The sequence below is a fragment of the Numida meleagris genome, chromosome 3 (assembly GCF_002078875.1).
Source record: "Numida meleagris isolate 19003 breed g44 Domestic line chromosome 3, NumMel1.0, whole genome shotgun sequence".
Classification (NCBI taxonomy): domain Eukaryota; kingdom Metazoa; phylum Chordata; class Aves; order Galliformes; family Numididae; genus Numida; species Numida meleagris.
This window is the reverse complement of record NC_034411.1, coordinates 12,760,382-12,786,198: the sequence shown is the minus strand read 5'-3', so window position 1 is coordinate 12,786,198 and position 25,817 is coordinate 12,760,382. Positions and strand designations below refer to the sequence as shown.

Genomic DNA, 25,817 nt, shown 5'->3' with positions numbered 1-25,817 from the left:
CCTTCCTTCTCTTTCTGTTGTTAGGATACATGACATTTTCATGGTCCAAGAAATTTTTTCTTAACCAAATCTAGAACAGTGAAATACAAGTAATGTGCTATAATCTTGAAGTTACCTCATCCTCCCCACCACATAATTGCCTGCTTTATACCAGCAATGTCCCCGGAAGATAATTCCTCTCCCCAAGAAGCAATTCCTTCTTGTCAGCACTGCAAGTAGCACTTTTCAGCTGTGGCAGCATCCTGTAACTAAGCAACAAACAAGAAATCAAGGTGTACAGGAGAAAAGCCCCACTGTGCATGTTATAGTGCAATCCAGTGAAAAATTCTGCAGCCTGGTTATTTCTCCATAGTAAAAGGAATCACAGTTTGCTATGTCTTGAAAACAATGCCATCCTTGGAACCATCAGGGGGTTTGCTGCCTTTTTTTTCACATCAACCAGCAGTAGAGCTAGTCCTGACTAGTCCCAGACACCACCAAAGGAGCCATCCAGGCTGAGAACATTGCTCTGGCTCCCATCTTCTGCAGACGGCAGAGGTGAACATTAAGACCTGAGTGGAAATGCTTTATGCCCTGAGGATCAGCCCCACCTTGGAAAAGCTGAAGAGGACAAAGAGAGGCTGTGAGAGCACCAGGAGCCAGGGCAGCACTATGGCACTGTGCGTGCAAATACTCTGGAACCATAGGTCCCAAATACTGAAATCTTCTATGTAAGAAAAAATTACTACTGAGCTTGTAGCCATGAACCTTGGAGGGAAAGTGGTTGTTTTATTTTTTCTGTTTTTAGTTTTTAACCCTTGCATTTAAAATAAACTCTTTGCACTTTTTGGCTAAAGGCAAGTGACAGTGCCAATCTATGCAGCGGTGTTTTAAACTTCCCCTTCCACTTGTTTCTTTTTCCTGATCCCATTTTCTTCATCCTCTCCCACAAACACTGCCTCAACTGAATGGGCCGAAGCAGGTTTTCTTTTTAGTAGGCAAGCAACATTTAGCTGGTGCCTGAATTATGGCCTACCATGTATTTCTTTATAAAAGTCATAATAACCATTTTCATTCATCCGTGTTCTGTTTTTAACACTTTTATTAATGAGAAAACAAAGTTCATTATTTCAACTGAGTAATTGCACCTAATGAGAAGAACGGGCTGGATTGACAGCTCAGCAAGGCTACTGTAACTAGGAAATAATACACATATAATGAGCCATTTCTGTATCCCAGATCAGGCTGGTTTGACTTACTCTGAAGAAGATATTCAGGATGTTATTTGTATGAGCTTGGTGCAAGGCTGTATAAGGAGATAATTAAAGCTGAGCAGTCTTTTGTGGAGTTCTATTTAGAAATTTGCTAGGAGTGTATTATTGACTGCAGACAATAAACAAGATGACCAATAAGTCACCAGCATTTAAAGAAGACACTCTGGTTCAACAAATGGACTTCGTCAGCCAGGGATTGCTTGTTCCATTGTGTTTCTGAGTCTGAGAACAAAAATCTCTCCTAACATACTTGTATGAGATGGAGTTCAGTCAGCAGAGTACATCAAACACCAGTACTCACCCAGAAAATGAATTGATGCAAAACATTATTTGAAAAATTGAATCTATTGTAAGGGCTGAATGCAGCCCAGTTTTACTACTCCCTTCAGCATCTTTTTGGGGGTCAAGAGAAGAGATTGAGAAGATGTAAAGCAAGGGAACAAGGAGCAGTCTACCAGCTTGTCCTACTCCTGCATGACAGTCCTCCCTTTCCATTCCCTGTCCCCTCCAGCTTCCAGAGAATATTTTCTCTGCCCTATTGTCTTTGAAAGAAGCAAAAAGCTTTTTGTTGCCCTGAGTTATGAGTGGAGGTGAATTCTGCTCCTCTGGGGTTCAGACTGCCTGGCATCAGCCTGTTCACCAGTGGAGATGTGCTGATTTGTGCTAGTTGGTCAATTGGCTCCTGCATAGGAAACTCTTCAGAAACAGCTCATTTCACCATTTTCAACTTGACCTAAAGATTTCCCCAGCTCTGAGAAGCTGTCCTTCCTGACATTCCCTGGTTCTTGCTAGAGAAACTAGCTCACCCCGTAGTTGCCAAGATGCTGAAGTGCTTCTTACAGCAAAGCTGTGAAAATCATAAATCCTTTGTGTGGTCATTTGGAAGGCTGTCTGGGGCTGGTCTGGGCACAGTGGATGGCCGTGCTCTCAGTCTGATGAACTCACTCTTCCAAACCATGTTCTTCATGGCTTGGAATGAATAACTTTGCCGGTGCCCCAGACCAAGGCACTGCATTCCCATGGTATTTTTCTGTGATTTTGGTGCCGGCACTTTGCAGCTCTATAGTCACTGTAATTGCTTGGAGTTAAAAAGCAGAATGTGCATGAAGGAAAGTCCCAGTGTGAAGATAAAACACACAGAAATGTGGGTTACCACACTTGTGCAGTAGCAAAGGAATATTTGCTTATTTACATTTTCACTGTGTAACCTATAGCTTGAGTGAGGCTGCTTCTCCTGTTTGATTCCTGGGAGGTGGTGGAGTCACCATCCCTGGAGGTGTTCAAGAAATGTGGGTGGAGATGTGGCACTAAGGGACGTAGTTTAGTGAACGTGATAGTGATGGATTAATGGTTGGACATGATGATCTTAGAGGCCTTTTCTGGCTTTAATGATTCTATGATTCTATGATCTTGCAGCAACCAAGCACTAACATCAGAATTGCACTGTGCTCACCTTACAGATTCTGGAAGCAGTACCTCCTGGGAGTGCTTCTTCCACCGGCCTCCTGCCAGAGCAGTGATGCCAGGTGAGTTCATTGTGCAATAAATCAAAGCTGCTTCTTCAGAGACACCCTTTTGCCTCTGCTTTTCTTCCCTGGATCATATCCTGCAAATCTCCTCTGCAGTGGCAAAGGACAGCGTCCAACTGCAAAGACTTAGTAGTGCAAACATCTTCCACCATGAAAAATGCTCTATTTACTGGGACAGGACTGTGAGCTCTGGGAAAAGTGCTGCCAAGCAGTTAGTCATATTGGTTTACAAAAAGCAGAATTAAATATGAAGCAGTTTAGATTTTTACTGCTCAGCTGTAATATCCACTTGATGCTATTTGTCCTTTGGAGCTGGATAGAAATCGACTCTCTCCCTGGTCTGCAGCCATTCTTTTGTGTTGGCAGCAGCTCTAATTATGCACCAATTAACCTTAATTAAACCAATTCCTGTGTAACTGCACAAGCAGACAATGCACTGAACAAACAGCCTGACAAATATTGTCACTTCAAAGGCATAAAAACACGTCAAATCCTTAATTGGAAAGTCAGATTCTAAATTGCTGTGGATTTGTAGCTCTTTGTTCTTAAAATGATAGACCGGTAGTAGCAGCCAAACACCCCTAGTGCTCCCAAAACCATGTTTGGAGTTAATTATCTCAGGCTTCTGAGGCCAAAATAGATTATTCCTATAGGAAAAGGGGGTAATGGAGCATCCTTAATTGGAGCAGTAGGCAGGCTGGTCCTCAGGGCATCAGTAGCATGACCCCAGGTGGAGAACCTCTATCCCCCATCCCAAAGCTTGATGACTGGTGCTGCCACACTGGTGCTCCCTGCTGGCCTCTGCCCTGCTCTTTGTCCTGCACCAGGTCCCAGAGGCCAGGACTGCCTCTTGCGTCATGCATCGGAGCTGGAGTTCTGTTGGAAACAGGATGCATTTTGCACCCTGTAAGCAATAGTGCAGCCAATAGATGGTGCTCATACATGCAGTTACTCAGGGTTTGTTCCTAAAATACCACATAGGCTTTGTAAATTTTTTATGCAACACATATATATATATATTTGAGGTAGCTGCTGCAAACAGCCCAGAATTTACCTTAATTTTCCTGCAAAGAACCAGCTCCTGGGACAGGTGGATAGAGTCCTTGCCAAATGGGTCAAAAGTCTGCAAGTGGCTGCCAGTTTTCAAAGCTTTCTGTAATAGAAATAAGTTAGACTGAGAATAAGTCCAGTCTTGGCATCGCTTATTTATCCTCCAGTGGAAAAAAAAAAAAAACAAAACAGATTGCAGGACCCCAAGATTGGTTTGCAGCAGAGCAGCAAGGAAAAAAAAAAACATAACTAGCGCTGAATCAGAATTTTGTCTTCCCTGCTGTTCATGAAACGTGTTTTGCTGAAAAAAAAAAAATAGAAGCCCTTCAAATCCTTTCATATGTATTGACTTTGCGGTGGTTCAGTTTTATGCTACTAAATGCTTTTCTTTCTGTAGTTAATCAAACAGGCTCCAGGCACAGCTCTTTGTGGTAAAATATTCTGCCTGCAATTAAACGCAAAGCTAATTTAGCATGTAAATCATGCCCATATAAATTATTTACCAACACATTCACTCAGGCACAGGTGCTGGCTGTGGTGGGACATGGCTCCTTGGTGGGCAGCCCAGGGATGGATGGTGGCAGATGCTGCAGCACCAGTTGGGCCTGGGGACACATTAACAAGCCACCGGGCAGCTCCATTTACAAAGGATGAGACCTCATTCGCCACCCACTGGAACAGTGGGAAATGCTTCTCTAGACTCTGATGGAGTTGGAGGTTGGGTCCAGTAAAGTTAAATACAAAATAAATACCACATGCCCATCTTGCAAAATCTGGGGCCTTGGAAGCAAACTGCATATCTTCCCACTCCTGCCTATTTGAAAGGAAGATCCTGCAGGTATGATCTGGGAACAGGGTTCATTTCTCCCAGTGTACCAAGCTGAGCTTTGCTGGATCAGGCCCAGGAAACACCTGCTTACCAGCAATCCTGAGCACTATGTCTGCGGTTCTAAAAATCAGATTTTGTCTGTTGTCTGCCCTCAGTCATGTATTTCTCTCTGGTGAACTGAGTACCAGTGCACTGTCTAGTGGCCACACATGGACTAGCAGTGTAATTTCCTGTAGCTCTGGGTCAATTCACTTACACTAAATCAAATAGCTGTAGGATCCAGGTGCTCAAGCTCCAAAGCACAAATAAGAGGCTCCCCTGCAGCTCATTGCAAACAGAGACCCTTATGGGTGAGGATCCAGTTCTGCAGTGGTGAGGTCTAAGCGTCCGTGTAGGATTCAAATGGAATCAACATAAATGCAAATAAAGTCATCAGATAAGCAAGTCCTCAGGGACTGCTTCCCCTCCCACAGCAGTCTCAGCACTCTCATTACTGCAGGCGGTTCTACTGGTTGCATCTCCTGCTGTGGGCATTAAGGCAGCGGCAAGTCCATGGTAACAAGCTACAGGACGGGCGTGAGGAGCCAGTGCCTCCCCCAGAGCTGCACACTGGTCATAGGTGGGGTGACAGTCCCCTGGCTGTGCTGAGACCTGACGTTTTTGGCTTCATTCTTCTGTTCTGGAACAGACTTTTTGGGTCACCTTGAGCAAGTTGCTTAATCTTGCTGTGTTTCCATTCCCCATACAAGAGATAGAAATAGCAGCACTGCCTTCCTTCCAGTGGAGCAAGTGCATTAAAGATTGCAAGGTGATGGGAGCCCTGGCAGTGCCTCTGTGGAAGAGATTCATTTGAATACATTTATTGGGCATTACTCACTCAGCCCCAAGTTTTAATCTTCTCCTCTCTCCTTGAGCTCTCTCGCTAGCTTAATCCCTGCCTCGATTGAGTGATTTCTCCAATTTCTCCTGTAGCAAATTGTGAGGCTTACATTAGCCTTCATCTCTCCTACGAATCTATCACAGGAGAGTTGCTAACACTCTCTTCACAGTGAGCATTGGCGGTTTATTTGAGAGCTTGTGCAAGTTCTCTGTTTAATTTGTGCTCTGTTTTTTCGGTCTGGTGACTCACATTTCCCAGCCTTTTCCAGACCTGCTGAACCATCTTGTGGTGGAATGTTCTGGGGGGCACAGGTATGCAGAGAGCAGCAGGAATGAGAGCCCCCACCTTGCACATGATAGCCAAAGCTCTGCTTTTCACACCACTGTGTGTTCAACAGGGACAAGTGCTCGGGATCTTGTTTTTGGGGATTGTTACCATTGCTGGGGCTGGGACAGAAGTTTTGCTTCCCATCTGTTTTACCAAAAGGTAATTTTTTCACAAACCCTCTCTGTTCTCTTTCCATTTGTAGCAGAGCCACAGAAGTTGTTTTTCTCCATGGGAGGTGCTGTTGGGGGATATTTTTGCTTTGTTTTCTTGACTATTTTTCCAGCTGGATTATTTGTTGCTCTGTTAGCAAACAAGTCCTGCCTGACATCAACAGGAATGTGAAGGAGGCATATAATTCCCAGTTTATTAGCTTGGCTCACATGATATTATCAAGAATTGATTGTAATGCGTAGTGGCATTAGCAGCACCTTCTTATCATAACAACAGTATTTCCTATCAGGAACACTATTTGTATTATTTTTGCAGCAGTTGTGTTATACCACAAATAATAATACATTTAATTTGTATCATTACATACAACACAACTGTGCCCACTGCATGCTATCGTGCTTCATTAATGCCTGAGGCAGAGCAGTGTCACGTAAATACCCTCCTTGGCACTTTTTGTTTGAAATTATATTCTACTAATTATTAAAATGTAGATCAAAAATGACATATCCCAACTATAAAGAATACAGAAAAAGTTCTCCAATATTAATAGAGAAAGAACATCAATTAAAATTCATTGCTGTGAAAAGTATTATTCTATCAATTTAAGGAGATGCTGTTGAGTTTGGTAAATCCTGGAAATGACGAACCTTGTTTTCTTGCATTTCTATGCAAACCCCCTGTAATTCTGTGTGTCCTTGCCCTGATAAAATGCTTAAGTGAGTTTTAGAAAGGAGTGAAAATTCAGTCATTTATATGCAGCCCTACATGACAGCTACCTGTCCTAGCACAGACAGCGTTGCCATGGCCCAGAGGAGCCAGTACTTGCTCAGTTCTTGGTGTGACCTGGTCATGGATAAGGCTGAAGAGAAGGGGCAGCCTGTGTTAGAGTAACTTGGCTGATGGCCCCTCCAAGGGCCAAGGGCACCCTAGAAAGCCCACCTCAGCATGGGGGGCTGTGGAGATTCAATAAGCACCAGCTGCGGCATGGCAATAGATGAATTTCCCTTTTGGGGATCCTCTAGCTGTTTGTGGCTCCTCACAACTGAACAATCCCAGCTCCCTCAGCCACTTGCAATAAAACTTGTGTTCCAGACCCCTCACAGCTTTGTTGTCCTCTCTGAACATGCTCCATGGCCTTGATGTCTTTCTTGTAGTGAGGGGTCCAAATCTGTACACAGTACTCAAGGTGCAGTCTCATCAGTGCTGAGTACAGGTGGACAATTATCTCCCTTCTCCTGCTGGCAACGCTATGTCTGATGCAAGCTAGGATGCCATTGGCCTTCTTGGCCACCTGGGCACACTGCTGGCTCCTGTTCAGCTGAGCATCGACCAGCACTCCCAGATCCTTTTTCTCCACACTACTTTCCGGCCACTCTGCCCCAAACTTGTAGCGTTGCCTGGGGTTGTTGTGACCAAGACCTGGCACTTGGTCTTGTTGAACTTCATCCCCTTGCAATATCTTGTTTGAACATATCTGGTTATTCTGAAGGTTATTCACAACATACTAAATGTGTTTTGTTCCCAAGAGTATCTGGTAAATAGTATCTAATTTCAGAGCATCGTTGTCTGCTGAAAAGTGTTTCATGTTCTGGGAACTAGAGATACAAACAGGATGGTGGAGACCAAGCTAGAAGACACATGAGTGAGCTTCAAGCAGAAGAAAAGAGATGCTGTGTCTCAAGTCTCCCTATGATGCTGCTCATAGGGATACTGTATTTGATTACTTCTGCCTTACTCAGGGAAAGAAGAGCTTGCAAAAATGTTATAATATCACTAATAATTTCTCTGTCCTCATGAGATCAAATCTATGAGGTTCCAGATTTCAGTGAACTTCTGTAAGCATTCAAGGGTACATGATATCATCTGCACCATGCTGAGGGAAGGAATGTGTTTCAAAGAGGTTATTTGCAAAATAAGGTACAGTGGCTGCTGGAAGTCACTGCTCGCCCCAGCTCATGGTGTGTCAGTGACTGAATGTGGGTACCAAAGTCTCACCCATGCCAAGGGTTGGGGGCCAAGTCTACTTGTGTGGTCACCGTAGCTGGAAAGTTGGGGGCAATTCAGAGGGAAATGGGATGTATTTAACTGAACTGAATTAAATTATCTTTCAAACATCTACAGGAAACAGGATTGTTTCCAGCTTTCAGTATGGAAGGAGGGGAATAGAGCAGAATGCAGATGGAAACTAACTGCTTATATAAAATTAAAGCACACATGAATTATCTCTTTTGTAAGATGTACCGAGTACATTGAGACAAGACATTATCCATCTCTGACTTAGGCAGGATTTAGTTTTAAAATGATAGAGATTTTAACATATTACTCAAAGAACTCTCTGAAACTAATGGTAATTGAAAGCCAGCTGAAGTAGCTATTTTATCTGGCAAGCTTCCATGCAAAATTTAATGCTGATGCTGGATCAGACAGATGGAGATTTGGAAGGGAAGAGCAAAGTGCCATAGGGCTTTATTGGATGAGCCTAGAAAGATTCTGCAAGATTCTGCAAGCTTCCATTGCAGGGTTTATGAACCTTAGGCTTCTTAACTTCAGTGCGGTTTTGTTCAGCATTTTAACCCTGCTTTATTTCCCATGGTCCAGATGATACATTTAGGCATCTTCAGAAAATGTAGTGGGATGCTCTTCAAACAATGTGTGACTCTGCACAAGCAAGGGCAGAAACTTGCTGTTTTTACTTCAATATCTAAAAGTTTGTGAATATCACTACATAAAGTGTTTTTCTCTTGAAATGTCTTATTTGGTTAGATCATGCAAATTTAGTGCTGGCTGTTGCTTCTGTAAGATGAAAAGTCTCAACAACTCATGAATATTTCATCATTTGTTTCTGCACTGGTCAGAAATGGCAATTTCTCCAGACTGTAGAATTTTATTAAAGAAGAGTTGGACACTCAGAGGATAAAGAAAGAAAAAATGCACTTCTGACAGTATTTTTCCTTGCCAGTGCTAGTAGGTAGACGAGTTGCCTAAAGGTTATGAAATTGAGATAATCTATTGAGCACACATTTGGGCTGTGCTACTGAAGCAACTCTTGATCTGCAATGTATTTAACATTACTGTATTTTCATCATTTACTTCTTGGGTTGTTTTGTTGCTTTTGGTTTTGTTTGGTTTGTTGTTCTTTTTTTTTTCAGAGAACAACTGAAAGCACTGTGTAACCCCTGATCACAGGCAAAATATCACACAGAAGAGAGCCTTGGACAGTGCTTTCATTCATCTCAGACTTGACATACGCAAGCATCTCCCTCAGGAACTAAGCACTGCCCTGGAAAGTCTGTGAAGGGGAAAGGATCGGTGAAGGCACTACAGCGAAGTAAAGCTACAGTGCTTTCACTGATCATCATCAGGTACATCACCCCCAATTCTCTACTTAGGACATAGGACTCAAAGGATAGCAAGGCCCTGGCACTGCTGCCCAGAGCTGTGGTGCCCCATCCCTGGAGGCACTCCAGGCCAGGTTGGATGGGCCCTGTGCAGCCTGAGCTGGTGGGGGCAGCCCTGCCCATGGCTGGGGGTTGGATCTGGATGATCCTTGAGGTCCCTTTCAACTCAAGCCTTTCTGTGATTCCTGTGCCCTTTTCTGCAATGTCTGTGAAACCATCTTGCTCTCCCTTTTGCAATTGACCATCCTGTGAGAGAATTTGGAAGTAGCATTGTTCTTTGTAACCACAGTTACCAGGGAACTAATAATCCTACACTACTTTGGGTGTAGGAAACACCATTTTCCCTTGTTCTGATCTATTGCTAGCACTTGGCAGATACTTTCTTGTTTGGTAACAAAGAGTTCAGAGTTCCTCTTCTTTATCTTTTTTTTTTGGGGGGGGGAGTATTGGTGGAAATCTGGTTTCACTGTTCACTCAATTGTGAAGCTTGCAGAAATGTTTCTAACAAGAGAAATGATTATACTTTTTAAAACAAAAATTTGTCCAAATTTCCAACTGGAGCCCCTGGCAAGAGGAGGGAGAGAGATTCTGCCATAAGCAGAGGAAGCCTTTTCTCGGTACTCAGATGCCAGCTCTCCATCCCTTCAGCACCCAGAGCAGGCTGTCTGCAGTGGACTGAAAGTTGTCTCATCAGCCTCGTGCTGCAGCCTCGCCACCTGACATGTTATGACAAGCTTTTAACTTTGAGCAGCAATGGCTGGAAACGTGTCACTGCTTTTGAAGCAGCAAAGCAAAGGCTGCCAAAACTAGTTCCTGCTGCAGTGGTGGCAGCCCCTTGGAGACAGGCACTCATTCTAGCCGTGGTGCTCCAGGAGCAAACAAGCCAGGATGCTTCAGATGGCCTGCACAGATCTCATGCACATCATGTGCTGCAAATCCCCTTATCCATGCACATTTTTCAGAGCTGAATGCCAGCAGCAAAGTTATTTTCCTGTTTAACTCTGTGAAGGCTTTCTGGTGACTGTGTTGTTTTGATTGAATATTCCTTGGGTCCAGTTCAATTTTCTACCAACCTCAGTCCCAAACTGGGTCTTAGAGTTTTCTAATGAGGTCAAGAAGCTACAACAAAATGTAAAGCAAGTGGGAGAAAGGAAACATTGGCAGCAGGTCACCTGGGGTTTTAAGGAGCTGGAGCTGTCCTCTCCAGCAGGCTGCCCATTTCTATCTGTAATCAGTCCTACAAAGTGGATGGGAGATCATTCACTGGCAGGTCCCTCCACTGTACTGATAAAAAGGGTTTTAATTTACTGGTATTTTGGCTTGGCACTGTGGAGCAATATTGGAATGATGACTCCCATCACACAATGCATTTCCAAACCTTATTAATAAACTTCAGAAAAGGGTACGGAGCTTGGATTCATTGCCCTTTGAATGAAGAGGAATGGCACGTAGGTCTTCAAGTTTCCCTCATTTAATGTCCACAGATATTTTGTTCTGTTGCTCTACCTTCCATCAGAAAAATTCTAGCTTTCCTGAAGTTAACCTCCTGTTTTCTGAGAGAAATGAAGGAAAATTATCCTCTCCACAGGTGAGTGAGCAGACACACAAAGAGGGCAATAGACCTGTTCTGCAGAGATGGAAAAAAGATCACTGATTATAATCCTTTAACTTTGAGAGCAGATTAGCTAATGATGCTGTTTGCAAGAATGTCCATATTGCTGCTCAGAATGTTCTGGGCTAATCTATTGCTTATTTTTATAGGTCCCTCTACCTAAAGCAATAATCAGCACAATTTAGAAAATCTTTTTGTCTATCCATATCCTTTGAAGTTAAAAAAAAAAAAAAAAACTTTGCTGGATCTTTCTCTGCGCCCCAGCATTCAGGGCAGGGCAGGATGGCCTTTGTTCTCATCAGTATGGCAGTGTTTAATAGAAAAGTTTAAAAAAATAGACATTTTTTTAGTCTTGTTTCCTGAAAGAAAACAATTGTGGTTTGTTTTGTTTTGTTTTGTTTTTTTTTTTGTATGCAGTTTGATTGTATGGAAGAAATGGTCCTAAAAATATTCTAAGAGAGTCAGTTTGTGTCCACATCTAAAAGAATGGGCTTAAAGATGTAGCTGCTGCAGTCAGTGCTGTTTCTGCAGTGGCCTACCCTGGTTTATAGCAGCTGTGACTGAACCAAAGGCTGCTGGCTTCTGGTGGAAGCACTTGATAGCTTTCAATGAAGCACTCTGCCTTTCCAAACATGCTGAGTTCAAGAACCCACTAATGCTAGAGTGAGTGAAGTGAGGGAAAAGAAACATTAGTGGAGCTTTCGTGAGACTCTGATTCTCATTTCAGACTGAGAAAAGGATGCTTTTTGTTGGGACCCAAAACCTTCCCTCAGATTTCTACATCTGTGGGGCAGGTGGGATGGACAGAGGGAAAAAGTGATTTTTCTTAACATTTTGCATTTAGTCATCATGGGAGATGGTGCAAAGTGATACTGGGAGTGTGGTGACTCTTTGGTTTTGGCAGAAACTCTCTGATGGCTGCTAAAAAAATCATAATTGGGGTTTCTAATTGGGCCAGAGAAACAAATGGCTGTGTGCTAATCCTATTAGAGTGTGAAGTTTAAGCCTTGGTGTCTGTCAGCATGAACCGGTTCTCCCGGGTCTCATAGTGCTGGCCTATTAGCAGAAGTGTCCTGCTGTGTGTAAAGCTCTATATCATTAAGGCTCAGAGCTGAGCAAGGCCACAAGAGCTTTCCCCATGGTGCTGTCTAACCCGGCTCTGAGCCACAGAAGGTGATGTGATGGCAAACGTAGAGCAGCTCACTGAGCTTGTGGCTGCCAGACCAAGCATTAGGACCAGGAGGAGACAGCTTCGCCACATCCTCACCCTAGCCATGCATTGGGATTTACTGCCGAAATTGAACCATATCATGCACATCATCACCTGTGTGTCAGCACAGAGACAGGCTGGAAGCCCAGCGAGGGCACTGCTGTCTCCTGCCTGAAGTGTTACCTGGATACAGGTGCATCAGAACCCCTTCTGCAGACCAGGCGGGCTCAGGCAAAGCCGGCTTTGGGAGCAGCCATGTCTCATGTTTAATTTTCCTCTGGTAGAATTGTATGTTGGCACATTACAGATGCCCTCCTAAGGCCCAGTAGCCTTTACTGAAAGCGGTATGTTTTCATCAGACCAGTTATAGCCCTTGCTAGGTGCATCTAGGCCTTGTTCTGAGTATGTTCCTTTATAAAGCGGACTGCGCCTATGGGGAAGGAGGAAATGCAATCCATTTCCTAACCCCCTTTCTACTTGAATTTCATTTGGAGAAAATACACCTGAAGGATGGTACAGTGACTAGGATTGACACCGTATTGGGTTTGGTGGGTTAATAATATTTACCTTGGCAGTCTCTTTCTGAGGGACAGTGGGAAATGCAGGAAGCCAACGTGCCCTAAAGGATCTGATGCACATGGAAACATAAGGCATGGATGTAAAGTCATTGTGAAGTTGCTGATGGACTCTTCTTATTTTAGAAGTGCCTCAGAGCTGTTTTCTTCTCTCATTTTGGGATGTGAGCTCAAAAATCCATTCAGGCTAAACCAGAGGGATAAAGTACCAGTATCGTCAGTGCAATAAAAACCAGCTCAAACAGAAATGAAATCATCCCAGTGCAACACTCTCCTCGGACAGGCTCTGCGATGTTGTGTGATAGACTTCTGCTGCCACCTACACAAGAAACCATCAGGCAGGAAACAAGGACATGAAAAACAGGTTTCTGCAGTAGTAAAGCGGAGCTGGCTTGGTGCTTGACGCAGGATGACGCAAATGCAGGCTCTGAGGAGGAACGGGTATGAGGCCTCTGAGTCACCATCCCTCCTGGCACTACCAGTCTTAGTTTAAACACAAAATAGTCATTTTGCAGATACTGTTTTTTTGACTACTAAAACTCTGAGGTGCAGCCATGTCTCTTGTGTAAATGATTCCAGCTGGGTTCACACTGCTGCTGCCTAAAACACCCTCACCTGTCTCTGGGTGGGTAATGTGGCTGCCCCAGGTGATGTTGCTGTTGAGTGTTGGGAGGGGGGGATATAAATGCTCTCCCAGCAGCCTACTTGTATGGTAGGTGGGGGGGGGGGGTGATGGCATGATGTATTGCTTTTTCTGCATGGTTTACTTCCAGCATCCTCTAGGGAAACCTGGTACATTCCCCATAATCTCCAGATACTCTTCAAGATCTTTGTGGTTTATGGCTGCAATCCTAGAGCTAAGGTCTCAGGTAGAATCACTGAGGTTGGAAAAGACTTCTAAGATCATATAGTCCAACTGTCCACCTCCCACCAATATTGCCAACTAAATCATGTCCCTTAGTATTATTCCCTTTCCTTAAGCACCACCAGGAATAGCAAATCCACCACCTCCCTAGGCAACGTGTTCCAGCACCTCACCACTCTGAGAATAAATTCTTCCTAATATCCAACCTGAGCCTTCCCTGGTGCAATTTAAGGTCATTCACCCCAAACAGTGAAGCATAAGGCAATGTTCTGTCCTAGCTGATGCTATGGGAGAACTCCCCAACCCTTGTTACGAAGGCCACTGGCAATGTAGATCTGGCAGAGCACCATCCCTTTCCCTGAAGGAGTGATTTCCAGCAGCTCTTCAGGCTCAGAGATAAGGAGTATCTTGCTTGATTCATTGCCACCTTCTTAAGTGACTTTTTCAGTGTCACATGAAAAGGTGTGATGTGTGGGAGAGGAAAGGCTGTGAAGTACAGTAATTGGCTGGGTAAGTGCTTATTTCCCCTCTCCTCATCTTCCAGTACATTGACCTTACCTAGAGTACTATAAAATAAATGTTTATTGCCAGCTCCAACCCCTCTGTTCCCCTCAGCACCTCCTGTGTAACAGGACTCTTGATAAACCAGCTCTGACTGCTTTGGGCCAGCAGTAAGAGCATCCCAGGAGGATGCTTGTGGAGAGAAGAGGAAAGGTGTATATGGGGCATGGAGCACTCCTGCATCTCTGTGCTGCCACACCAGAAAATGAAGGAGTTTGTATGGATTAGCTGCCCTGGGTAGCGGTCAGCTCTAGCTCTGAGCATAAAAGATAGTGGACAAGTTGGAAGCCCTTCCAGACAGTTATCAAGAAAGAAGTGCTGCCCAGCAGAATGTTAGTTTGATCATTTAGATGTGGAGAATATGCATGAGGAAGCTCTGGTTAGATGTTCATGAGGATTTGGGCTGAATTGAGTGACTAAAGCTCAGAGCAGGTGGTGACACAAGGTGCAGAATCTCATGCTTGTTTGCACCTGCTGGAGATTTGACACATTGCAGTAGTGATGGAAAGGATGGAAATTTTTTTTTTATGCTTCTCCTGCCTCTACAGCCTCTGAAAACTTTAGTAGATGTACAGTAAACAGCTGCAAAGCTGAGCGTGCTTCTACCTGCCAGGAGCAGCAGCAAATTCCTGACAGTAGTGTTTTGTGGATGCCAAATTATCCTGAAATGAGAGAATGTGCAGCAGGTGCAGAGCACAGTGGAGCTGATAGCAAGGACCGGGAGGCCTTGGGGGGAGCAAACATGTATAGCAGTAGTAACTTTTTAAGCCAGTTCAAATCATTCTCCAGCTCATTCCTTAAAACTTGTCTTTCCTAGTATTTTTGACTGCCACTGATAAGAGTGTAATGGGATGGCAAGAAGGCTGAATTTCTGAATGATCAACTTAATCTATTTTATCAAAAGTAAAAATGAATCTTAACCAGGGAAAGCTAATTGGAATAACTCTCTGACTACACCATCCTGTTTTCAGACTGTAGCTCACATCAAATGCTGTCTCCCATGGTCACTGCTAGGCATGTGGTGTGCTAAGCAGATTGGGCTACAGCACTCTCTCTGCAAGAGAGAGGCTTTAACAAAGGATTTTCATCATGAAATGAATTTTTCATCTCTGCTGAACATATCTGATGACAAGAGAAATGTAATCATCGGAGGCATCAGCTGTCTCTCTCCACTGCTAGCAGCATGAGTTGTGCCTCTTATTTGTGATGCTTTCTAACATGCTTTTCTTCTGGGAATGGAAATGTACATAGTGAAGTGACTTTTTGGCCACTAATTTTTATTTAAGCTTGTAATGGCTATTTTCTTGGGATGGGAGAAAACTAATGATGCAAGCTCCTGCTCTCATAAGTATGTAACAGAAGAGGCCATAAACCATCTTCCTCTGCTGGGTCAGGGAAATGAACTGGCATCTGGTTGAAAAACAGGAAACCATCCAGAAAGAAGGCTGCCAGCCTGCTGATGTCCTTCCTTGGCCAGTTGCTTTCCAGAAATCAATTACTGGGATATCTCATGCATGTGCTTCAGTTAATGAGAGCATATAGAATTGTTTGAGTTGGAATGGACCTTTAAAGGCTATCTCATCCAACTCCTGTGCAGTGAACAGGGATACAGCTAGATCAGGTTGCTCACAGTCCCATCCAGCCTGACCTTGAATGTCTCCAGGGATAGGGTATCTACCACCTCTCTGGGCAACCTGTCCCAGTGCTTCACTACCATTATCATAAAAAACATTTTTCCTTACATCCAGTCTAAATCTTACTTGGTGTTTTCTTTCCCAGTGTTGTCTTTTCAGTCTTTTCAGACCCTTTTTCCTTTTTTGGTCTTATTGTTTGTATATTAATTTCTAGCCCAGGTGCCCCAAGGAAGTGGATTTGGAGCTCTTGAGATGGTATCTATTAGATAGATCTATTAGGCAGGTTTTCTCCAGCTAGGTCAAATCTTAAGTACCACAAGGAAGTGGAGCTCTTGAGATGGTTTCTGTGAGTGTAATAAGGCAAGTTTTCTCCAGCCAGGTTACGTTTTCTTTCACTCAACCCTAAGACACCAGCCAGTACCCACCAAGCAAAAAAAAAATAAAAAATCTTGTCAGCTCCCACTAGATGTCTAACTTGAACAAACTATTTGGAAATACTGTGTTCTGGGGATGCACACTGGAGCCCCAGACATCCTGCAGATTCTCTCAGTCAATCTTTTTGAACTGGCAAATGTTAAGCTAATCCTAAAAATCCTTGCTTCTTAACAAGCAAAGTATGTGGCATCTCAATGGAAATTTAATGAGAGGAGTCTGAGGAGCAGAGCTGACAAAGCAGTGACCTTTCCTCCATGGTCAGTCAGAGCAAGTCCATTCTGAAGTGCTGAAATTAATGAATATGTTGGTTCCAGCCAAGAAAAAATGGGCATTATTTTACTGGGATGCAAATTTCATAGCGCTGAACTCTTCGCTCGAGAGGAGCCCTGAGCTGAGCCAGCATGAAGAACCATTGAATTATCTGCTATTCCTAACGCAAGCACACTTTGAGGTCGTGGCTGGAGCAATCCATCCAAGTCTGAGGTTGTCGGTCCGATATGACTTAGTAAATAACTCATTGAAGTAGAGTACAGGCTTTCTGTATTAATTTCAGTTTGCAGCATGAAGTAATCTACAGATATTTTAATCAAAAGAAAAAGGATTATACAGCTATACTAATAAAGAAGAGCTGTTATTACCAGGAATTCTGAGCTATCCGTGTCCTGAATACCAGAATATTCCCATTGTAAGAGCCATTGCTCATAAAGTGCTGAAGCTTAGCCCTGCTAATGTAATTCCTGGTCTGCAATTTCTGCCCTATATATGAAATATTTTCAAGATTTTTTTGTCTGCCAAATTATCTGACTGAACGTGCTGTAGCCTAAAAAGCAAAAAGTCTCTGTAAAGTTGACCTGATGCTCATATTTGTTGCAGTGTACTTCTGGGCTCAAATCTATGAAAAGAGAGCATGGGATTTCTCTAGTGGCTTCAGAGTTTCTTTGCTGGCAGTTGGTACCTTGCAAGGGGAATCGATGCCACACCAGCAAACAAGGGTTGAGTGAATGGAAGCACTGAATGGCAAAAAGTAAAATAAAAATCCCACCCTGCAACTCAAACAAGAGCTGAGATGAGGACACAAAAAACAAGAGGCAGCCCTGAGATCAGAGACAAGGAATTGAGGTGTCATGCCAAGGGTGGAAAGATGAGGTGGAGAAAAATATCAGAAAAGAGTTTTCATGTACAGACTTAGTGGAAAGCTAGCATGGGGACAACACTGTTGGAGTTGCCCAACAGCACAGAAACTGAGCCCTGCCAGTGGGGCACCTGTACCAGAAAAAAAAGTGACCCCTTTACCTTCTGAGGGTCAGGCAATAGGAGTTTAGGATTAAGCCTTTATTTACTGCAAATTCCTCAGACCTTGTCAGAGATGGTGAGAGATCAGACAGGAGGGTCAGAGCATTCCCCTTTGGCCTATTCATCTTCCTGTACAAGTAGAATAATTATCTTCTCTGTAAACCCTACTTGGCTTTAGGCTGGGGCCTAAAAATAATCCTCAAACATCCAAGTTAATGAAATTACTAATGCATTTAAGCAATAAATTTGTTGGACTTGGGGTGAAGTGAATCAAGACTCTGTGTGCTGGTGGATGGAGAGGGAAGACAGCAGGAGGTGATGCCCAGCCACAGAAATTGCTCCCATATTTCTGAAAGGTATCCATGTGTCCTACACATGACTTCATGCTCTGAATTCCTAATTAAGCACACAGTTCACAGTTCTGTGGAGATGATCTTTGGGAGCACATCTGAGATGCACCACGTGCCCATTCCCTTTAACAAGTTTTAGTTCCATACATTAAGTCGCTTCTGTTTTATGCATCTTAAATGAAGTCATTTGGGTGCAGCGGGTCATTGTCAGACACAGCAGTTTCTGTGGCAAGAGTGGCTTTTTTGGAGGGGCCTCACAAAGAGTAATCTGCTCTTTTAAAGTGCTAATCCTTCCATCTGAGCTGACGTGAGTATCCTAACCACCTTTCTATTACACCCCATTGCCTAGATACATAAATCTGGTCAGGAAAAGTCAGCTTCCAGCAGCTAGAAGCGATTCATTTTTGATGCAAGCAGAGTCCATGCAGGTTTGACATGTGGTTTCAGCAAGGTAACAGGAATTAAAGGGCACGTCTTAAACTGATGAGGCACTTAGATAGCAGGATTCTTAATATTACAGTGTAAATAATCTCTTACCACTCCATTAAATCAGAGGCTTTCAGGGCATGCAGCTATTGTTAATGATCGCCTCCTAATCCTGACATTCATGTCTTGGTGATTCAAGGTCTCCTGGTGATTCTTGCAGAACACATCTGCTTGCAAGTGCATGGGGAAAGTGGTGCTGGTCTGAAATGCAAAATGAGGCCAATGTGTCCCCATGGTCGTTGCTCCAGGATGCTTCTTTATCCCACTTCGAGACAGAAACTCCTACATAGGGAGAGGAGGGAAAGCCTTCCCCAGTTTTAGCAAGAAAGCCTTTTGGCAACAGATAGAAATGTCTCTGTTATTGACACAAAGCCACATTCAGGAGATCTTGACTTTCGATAAGATGTTTAACTGGTACTGTAAAGGCTTAATTTCAGGCGCTATCAGCAATCCCAATGTGCATTTTTCTTCTGCAAAGAAATTAAATAATTATGTGAAGACAAGTTAAATTCAGCAAATATTTGCACTGCTCTAATTCCTTGGGAGGTACTGTGGCTGAAAGCAGTGCATCAGTGGGAGAAAGCTGATAAATAGTATTCATTTAAGCTTGCAATTAAAGAAAAAAATTCTCTTCATCTGATGCTTGGAATGCCTTCACACAGATGGTCAAAATTTACAGCACATCTTGTGGGTGCTCTTCGCCATGCAGTGACAATTGCAGGGCCCTTACTTCTGAAAGAAGACAACTGTCCCCTCCTCATGCTGAGCTGTGGCATCTCTCCTCGCTTTTCTCAAAACCCAGCTCTTGTTGACGTGACCCCACAGCGGCTTGCTGAGACAGCATAAATGCAGCAGCCCAACTCGGAACCTGGGAGGTTTTGGTTTCATGGCAAAAGAGAGGTCCCATCACTGATAGTCGAGTGTGCTCTCTTCCCCTAAAAAAAATCAGTTTCTTCACTGCCTCCATGGAGCAGGCTCCAATTTGTGTGCAACACTGCTGGCTTTGCAAAACCTGATTCTATATATGTGTGTACATTTATATACAGATTTTGTTCTGAGTCTGTGCAGACACTCAAGGTCAGGCTGGATGGGGCTCTAAGCAACCTGATCAAGCTATATGTGTCTCCGTTCATTGCAGGGGAGTTGGACTAAATGGCTTTCAAAGGTCCCTTCAAACTCAAACAATTCTATGATTCCAGGTTGGGAAGCAGGGTGGAAACAGGATAGAAATGATTTTCAGACATCTCTGCGTCCAGACACAAAAATATGACACTGATGACACCAAGCTGAGTGGTGCAGTTGACACGACAGAAGGGAGGAACACCATCCAGAGGGACCTGGACAGGTTCAAAAAGTGGGCATGTGAGATCCTAAAGAGGTTCAGCAAGGCCAAGTGCAGTGTGTTGTTTCACTTGGGTCAGGGCAATCCCGGATATGAGTACAGACTGGGAGAAGAACTGATTGAGAGCAGCTCTGCAGATAAGGACTTGGGGTCCTGATGGACAAAAAGCTGGACATGAGCCACCCATGTGCTCTTGCAACCTGCGCAAAAAGAAGAGCAACTGATTTCATCTACCTTAACTTGTGCAAGGCCTTTGACATGGTCCTTCACCACATCATTATCTCAAAATTGGAGAGATATGGGTTCAAAGGATGGACTATTCTTTGGATAAAGAATTGTTTGGATGGTCACAGCCCAAAAGTTGTGATCAGTGGTTGTATGTCCAGGTGGAAGCTAGTGGCAAGTGGCATCCCTCAGACACCACCTGGGACAAGCACTCTTTAACGTCTTTTTCAGTGACATAGACAGTGGGATCAAGTGCTCCCTTAGCAAGTTTGTCTGCTGAATAAACCACAGCTGTGGTCGGCTCATCATCCTGGCCTGGTCCCAGGTTAGGAAGGTCCCTTTGGTGTCATACTTACAGCTCTGGGTGCTGCCAGCCTGTTTTGCCCTCCGTGTCTCAGGTGGAGGTGACACAGTTGATCTCAAAAGTGTATCCTCACTAGAAAGAGCAAAAAGATGTCTAAAATTAGTGAGATCTGGTCTGTGAAACTGTGTGTGTCTGTAAATTCACCTGGCTTTGTGTTTTACAGTAGCCGTGGGGACTTTGATCGGGTGTCATTAAGAGAAGTGGGGCAGCCAGCCCACGGGTAAGCAGTGACAAATGCAGTGTGAACCATCATGTCCTGCATGGCACAGACCAGGTGAGTGTATCTGCAATGATTATAAATCCAAACCCACTGCAAGTGTTTTGTGCGTAGCTGCTGCTTGCTTTCTCTGGCTTTGTTCGCTCCATACGAGCATCACTCATTGCCAAATCAATAAAAAGCTTATTTTAGAAAGCTGAGGCCAGTGGAGAAAGTGCAAATGCTGTGCAAAAGGCAAAAAAGGTGAGATGGAGCAATTATGGAGTGTAAAAAATTACTCTCAACCTTTAGAGACCTAAATGCAGTGCTACGTCAGTATTGCAATTATCCATTCTATTTAAAGCATTGCATGTTTGGATTTAATAAAACAAACAAAAAAAAAACCAATTCAATAGGACGTCCTGTGTAAATAGGGCTGGGTCAAGGGCATATTTCCTGCTCTGCAAATGAGTAAAATATAGAAAAGTGTTTATCACCTTTGAGGGCAGCCTTTTTTGAAGTAGGAGCTGAGCAGGAGCTCAGGCCCTTCTGGTAGGGAGCTCCTCCTGTGCATGTCCCCCCCCTCTGCCTTTTGGTGTGTTTATTTATTTTTTTCAAATGACTTTTGAGCTCTTCTGTGCCAAATACTCAGAACTGATGATTCTCAGAGTCTCTTCTCATTAGGTGCTGGGGCTGAGACAGGGCAAAGCTATGGCCTCAAGCTCCTCTGACAGACTGGATAACCTATTGCAGCATGCAGGAGGCAAAAGTCATGCAAGAGTCACGGCTTCTAAAAACACTTGACACACTTCTTCCCCTCACCTTGCAAAATGCCGTTGGGTTTTTCATTTAATGTAGAAGACAAAAACATTGTCCTGTAATGAGAAATGTCTGTGCGATATTAATGAGCAGGAGAAGCTAGACATAACTGCTGGAATTTATCCCATGCTTGGGTGCTGCCTTTTTCATTAAAAGTAAGGATCAAAACTCTGCGAGCTGGGCGGATGGATCTGCTGCCTCAATGCCATGCTGCCATGCCTTGGCCCTGTGGTGTGTAGCAAATAGGATCAAAGAGTGCTGAAAGAGCAAGACCATGTGAGCAGCCAGGATCCTGGCCTGTCATTTTTGTGATTGCAGGGGAAGGCACTCTGGGGTTTGATTGCACACAGCAGTGCTGCAGTAACACCAGGTTGGTCAGCTGTCCCTGCAGAGGGGAGCAGCATGCCTCAGTGCTGACTGAGGGAGCGACAGCAGTGGCACCCCCCAAAAACTGTTCTTTCACTTCCATAAAACCCACATGGATCAGCTCAAGCTTTTCCGCTTTATGGTTACAACTGAGTCTCTCATGTATTGAGCCAAATTAGTTTGATTACTAGATCTTCTGAGTTCCCAAACCTCTATAATTTTCTTGTATATTATCAAATTTTTGCTACAATAATAATTTTAAAACTCTAAATTGTCTATAACTGATGAGGCTGAGAAGTGGTTAGACTTTCCAGCACTGGGGATCTCTGTGTAGAAAACATACTGCAAGAATTGCTCTCCTCCAACCATTCCTACAGAAATGCAAGGTGAAAGACAGACACCTCTTCTTGGTTTGGGCAGAAGGATCTGATTTCGAGTTATCACAGTGCGATACACTTGAAACTGCTTGACCTGGTTAGCTGTGAGCAGTATGGCAATGAGGCATTTCACTGTATCGGAGTTAAAGGCTCATAAATTTCAGCTCCTGCACTTGAGGTGTTTTGTGAAATACTTTCAGGCATCAAATTCAGCAAAAGAGTTTGGATATTAGGGAAAAATTCTTCCTAGAAAGAGTGGCAAGGTATTGGAACAGGCTGCCCAGGGAGGTGGTGGAGTCAATGTCCCTGGATGTGGCGCTGGGGGACATGGTTAGTGGGCATAGTGGGGATGGGTCAACAGTTGGACATGATGATCTTAGAGGTCTTTTCCAACCTCAGTAATTCTATGAGTCTATGGAATAGTAAGCTCATGATCAGTGTAAGAAGTTTTTAACTGCAAGTTTTGGTGCATAGATGTCCTTTTTGTGCGAGTTCCAGCCAACTGCTTTCTTCTTTTGTGGGAGTCAGCACAGTCTGTAACCACAGCCACAGCTTGTTGGATGCTGGCTGCCTTTGGTTAGACCTGGAGAACAAGAAGAACATGAGCAAACAGCAATACTCAGGCATCAAGAGCCTTTTTGACAAAGGTTCCTGCCAGTGAGTGGGTTGTGCTGGCTGCTGCAGAGCCCTGGGACACCCACTGAGATCAGAGACCTCATACTTGCGTAGCAAAAGTCAGGCTGAGGCTCATGACTTCTTACTTGGGAGAGCTGTTAGCCACAGAGCATAACTCAGAAAAGTATAATTTTGTAATTAATTGTAACTATGGGGCAGATGGAGGAGATTTTTGGCATCTCAGCTGAAGTACTGCAGTGTGAGGCTCGCCACCATCCAGAACCTCAGTTTCTATCCTGCTGTAGGAAAATGTCCTTCAGCAAGTTGCCTTATAGGGAGTGAGCCAGGCTGAAGGACACAGCAAAGCAAAGAGTTGAGATTGAGCCAGGATCAGGGGCAGTGGGTAGAAGCCTATTTCATTCACTGTGGATGCTTTCCTATCTGGGAACATAGCAACTAAAGAAATGCAATGTTCAGGAAAAACGGTATTAGCTGGTGGAGCACTTGAGTGAGCTATTGCTTGTGCTGTCACACAATATCAGTGTATAAGAGAGAGTCTCCCTTTCTTGGCTCTCCAAGGCTTTCCCATCTAGCAGACTGCTGCACCTTGCTGCACAAAGCATCCATCTCTCAGAGCCACTGCCCTGCTAGGGGACAGCCCACCCCCTGCTCACAGCGTAATGTTAATCACAAACTTGCTGCATAGCTGCAAACGGTGCCAGGATTTACAATCTGGCTGTGCCAGCACCTAGAAGCTGTAGCAGGTTCCAGGTTACCTGTATGGAGCAGTGCTGGGACATTCTGTGTCTGCTGCTTTAATAACTGTGTTAGTCCTTTCAGAGAGCATGACCTAAATATTCAGCACAGAAATTCTTGCAATGAAAACAACAGAAAAACCCTCAACAGCTGTTCCTTTTTGGTTCAAAAGCAAACAAACAAAATCTACACAGTAGCTCTCCATAGCTATTATTCATTTAGGGAGGGAGTAGTGGCACGGAGCCTTTCAGTGAGCCTGAGAGATCCCTGTTGTGCATGTTGGGACACAAGACTTCAGGCCCTGACCTGAGTCTCGCTGCAGGACACGGGATGCGCAGCTGCACTATGGCTGCTCAAACTTGTCCTCCACTGGAGTCTGGGAGTAACAGGCTGACCCTCACTGGCTGAAGAGGGCCCTGCAGCCATGTGGGATCCTGGAGGACACCTCAGAAAATGAAGGAATCCCCTCTATCCTCTCACTGGAGATAGCAGTTGAGGCTTGTTCTGATATCAGTACTTAACAAACAACCTGCCACGAGTTCTTTGTATGAAGTGATTGTGCCTCTTCATCCTGCCTGTAGCAGCAAGGAAATTCAGCCTCCAGATTATGGGAGCAACGGCGTGTGCCCATCTAGATGGCTTTCAGATGAGAAGTCCAGAAATGTTTCCCAGGTGTTTTAAAAACTTATCATCCTTTCAGTGCCAATTTTGAGAGCTACTGAAGGGAGAAACTGCTCCAAGCAGATTACCAAGGTGACAACAAGCACAGCTGTGGATTTATTCAACTAATCAGAAAACACTTCCTTGCATAAGAGTGGGGAAACTGAACTCTGCTGCTGAACAGGTGGTGTGCAATCCTCCACTGTCCATCTGCATCACTACAAGGAGGGCTGTGCCCTGAGAGTGCATTGCTCTTGCGTGCCTTGCACTGCTCTACCTGCCCCTGCTTCAGGGAGGGAAGGAGCAGAGCCTGCCAGCATTTCTGCAGCAAAAAGCAGTGCACTCTCTGGCTGATAATTTTCCCCCTGCAGCTGATTTGTGCCCTGGGGCTCTTGTTTTCCATAAAATGAGGGTATTGAGCTGCCTCTGAATCATTTTTATGCTGTGTGTTTGGTGCTGACTCTTTCAGGAAGCCAGCCCTCCCAAGAGTCATTAGCACAGGGTAAAGCCTCTGCCACCACAGTCTGCTACAGTTAAGTCAAACAGAAACACTACTTATTTGCTTGGCATGAAACAAATTCCTTGTGACTAAGCAGCTGACAAATTCCGTGGTTTATCAAGATCAGAGTGAAGGTTTTTGGGGGATGTAAGTATCTTTGAAGTCACAGTGTAACATGTCTGTAAAGCTCAGTGTTTGAAGTGAGACATTGTATGTGGTCCTTAGATCCTCTTGTGCTAGGGATGTTGTCCATCCAAGCAGCATTTGATGTAAGTGATATGTTCTTGTGGCTCACTGCAGCAGAAGCAGGAGACTCTGGTTCTTTTGCTACATGTTATTAGAGTATTCATCATCTGAACATAAAGGGCAACTTCCCCACCCCTCTTTCCCTACCTATCTCTTGAAATCTTGTAGCCCTCAACCATCATGCTCCAGCCTTCCATGGGTAAGGATACATAGAATGTTTCTACAGGGGAGATGGATGTGAAGCAGTGGAGGGAAAGCTGGATGGTGCAGATAAGTCAGGGCTCTGGACAAATGGATGGAAGTGCTACTGCTTCTGTTCTAGTTGGTTCTGAAATGTTAGAGGGGCTTAGTAAGGAGGGTGAGAAATGCCGTCACACCAGCTGGATCGTATTTTTCAGTCATTCTCCTATAACTGCACGTGAGGAGACTTTTGGGTTTCTCTCACCCTACTTAGGAGGTGGAACATGCTCTCACAAATCCTAAAATGAGAGTGCTATAAATTGAAATTGGGAGGAGAGACCTACTTGTGGTAATGTAGAGTTATGGTATTATTTAGAGTTTCTGGACAGAAGAACAAGGTTAGCCCGTTTTCTGGGTGCAAGTATTGCAGAAACAAACACGGTGCTGTAAGCTCAGTGTGTTTGCTACCTAACCTGTGCCCCTGTGGGATGCCTCTGCCATGAATCTGTTGGCTCTCAGAAGCAAAATATCTTCTTCATCAACAGCTAGGGGTGAATTTCCATGCGTTTCTCTTAATTCCCTCCAATACTGTTTTAATTACCTTGCAGATATTGTCCATTCCCTCAGACCAGTATAAATGGATTTATAGGAATTTCTGGAAGAGGATTGTCCTTACGAACCTGTAGGGTCCTGATGTTTGAGCACCATTCCTTT

At 44.2% G+C, this 25,817-nt stretch overlaps 2 long non-coding RNA genes across 2 annotated transcripts in view; one reads left to right on the top strand and one right to left on the bottom strand.

Moving 5' to 3' along the window:
* LOC110396267 overlaps nt 1-25,817 on the top strand; it is a 307,183-nt gene that overhangs the window by 263,009 nt on the left and 18,357 nt on the right. The window contains exons 18-21 of the long non-coding RNA XR_002436893.1: nt 2,714-2,779; nt 5,939-6,027; nt 9,189-9,401; nt 20,553-20,663. This is a non-coding gene — a long non-coding RNA (uncharacterized LOC110396267). The remainder of the gene's footprint in view (nt 1-2,713; nt 2,780-5,938; nt 6,028-9,188; nt 9,402-20,552; nt 20,664-25,817) is intronic.
* Nucleotides 9,861-15,818, bottom strand: LOC110396268. Its single transcript, XR_002436894.1, has 2 exons — nt 12,374-15,818; nt 9,861-11,064 (listed from the first exon to the last, which is right to left on the bottom strand). It is a non-coding gene; the product is annotated as an uncharacterized LOC110396268 (long non-coding RNA).